General features: G+C 45.0%; 1 protein-coding gene and 1 long non-coding RNA gene across 6 annotated transcripts in view; one reads left to right on the top strand and one right to left on the bottom strand.

Annotated features, from left to right (window-relative positions):
* Positions 1–2,193, bottom strand: part of LOC118410814 — a 172,453-nt gene that overhangs the window by 101,213 nt on the left and 69,047 nt on the right. The window lies entirely within an intron of this gene.
* LOC118410800 (one cut domain family member 2-like) overlaps positions 1–2,193 on the top strand; it is a 74,478-nt gene that overhangs the window by 15,073 nt on the left and 57,212 nt on the right. The gene's annotated exons all lie outside the window — the stretch shown is intronic.

Below are 2,193 nucleotides of genomic sequence, written 5' to 3'. Positions count from 1 at the left end.
CGCCGTCCCAAAAGGGCGCTAGCGAGCTCCGAGTCAAAAATTCCCCGCACCTGCCCAACCTCGTTTCACACGATTGTAGTTCTCAAATTTATTCCCCCTTATTTTCTTCTCGGCAATGTTTGTTTATCAAATTATCCTCCTATGTGTCTTTTCCCATGCGGTTTGTATTAATTAACTGGCGGGTCTTCATTAAGCAAGTCCCGTCTGGGGGAACGGGAAACATTTCTATCCGCTTCTATATAATCTTACATCAGAGAAAGAGAGTGAGAGAGGGGGCAGATGCCTGAACTCCAGGCGGTGGACGTGAGGTTTTCTCGGTCCGCCTGGCCTCCATACATCCCCGTACATATTATAACTGACGCGCCAACATAAAATGACGTATGAGGGAGATTTCCGCGGCAAGTGCGGGTAGGGACAGACGCAATTTGTGGATACGTTCTGTGTCAGCCTTGCTAACGTTACTATCAATTCTTCCTGGCTTCTACACGGCAAGACTACTGCAATTCCGGTCACTGAATGCTACATAAAGGCATGCTATTTTGCACGTAGTAAAAGCAGTATGTACTATACGCCTGCGGACATATCATTTAAATAACGGCAAAAATTAAATCATGAAACAATCAGTTATTAGCTGTAAGTACTGTCCGTGCACATGCAACTGTTTTGCTAGTTATTATACCACACGTATATCCCACGAGTGAGGAAGCAGGCACTGATAGAGAAATATACATACAGCCACCAGCTTGCTGCGCCCCGGGCTAGTATCAGCAAGATATCCGCTAATAGCTGTACAGGAGTATCTCTAACGTGCTCATTGCTGTATCTGTATAGCTTCTTCCGACTCAATTCATTCAGAGTATTACCTCCAGGGCTGTAAGGGGCGTAGGTGGTGCGACGGTTATGTTGGAATGTTAGCCGTTATGTTCAAATGTTATTGTAGTGGGTCTCCCCACGTGCTCGGAGAAGATAGTGCCGTGGTGTTTTATGTACAGAGAGGATTTCAGCGGATTTGTTTTGTGTGTGTGTGTGAAAGGAACTTGGTGTATCGTATTTTCCAGCCTGACGATTTTACTGTGGCTGTGGGGCTCCTCATAGGCCTAGGTTTCAGAGTTGGGATAGTTTCTTGACATGGATATATCTTGCGATTGAAAACTGCATCTGAACCTACAAACTTGTGCAAAAAAGGCCAGTATAGGCACCGTTTAAAAGCAATTCATCGATGGTGTCATAGTTTATTACTGGCATTCTTAGTAGATTACGTTTTAAGCCCAAATTTAAGAATATGCAAAACGACAATGATCTCATTAAGAGAAAAGATTATACAAAATTGAGTTAAGCTTGTTGTGAAAATGCACTTGTACACATTTAGCGAAATATACGTCTTCAGGAAGAACACCTGCACGGTACACCCGCACATTGCGGTTAACACACATTCACGTGCTATGACTTTCACATGTGGGTCCCGTAAAAATAGTATATGTAAAGACCGGTTTGTGTTGTCCCGAAAGTCGCGTATGTCGCAACGCCCTTTCCGTGCGGCACGTGCCGACCATAACGATTTCTCTCACTCGGTAACTTTCTGACCAGCACTCGGCTGGGGTAACACCTTTATGCACGGCATACCGCTTTCTTCAAGGGAGCGTAAAACTAGAATCGTATTCGCTACGTCCCTGGCCTAAAAAGCGACGCGTAGAAAGGATACCGTAAAGCCAGAACACCGAAGCTGGGAGAAAGGGACTTTCGGTGGAGATATAGAACGGATGGCTCCTTTCGCATGCTAGACACGCCTGACAGCGAAGGATTTGTGATTCACGGCTTCCTACAAAATTGAAGTATGTCGATAATTATGTTCTTCCATGTCAGTGAGCGCGTCTTGCCCCCTTAAATTTCCCTCTCGCTACGGTGGTGATTCCGCCAGAACTACGACCACCTGCGAATCGGAATTAGTAGCCGAAACTGCCCCCGATTCCTCTCAGATGATTTCAAACAAATTAAGGGTACATTTTGGCTGTTTGAAATGTAAATATTTGGCGTCAAAGCAGAGTGCGTCGCGAAGCACGTCCCTACCAGTGTGTCGGATTCCAGTACACAAATTGATAACCTATGCCTGTCTATATGCCTCCAAGTACCTCTTGTAAAATGTCATATTTGTCTCAATGAAGAAACCAATGATTTGCTAATCATAACCCTAGC

This window comes from Branchiostoma floridae, chromosome 3 (assembly GCF_000003815.2).
Source record: "Branchiostoma floridae strain S238N-H82 chromosome 3, Bfl_VNyyK, whole genome shotgun sequence".
NCBI classification, from domain to species: domain Eukaryota; kingdom Metazoa; phylum Chordata; class Leptocardii; order Amphioxiformes; family Branchiostomatidae; genus Branchiostoma; species Branchiostoma floridae.
This window is presented reverse-complemented; position numbering and strand designations above follow the sequence as displayed.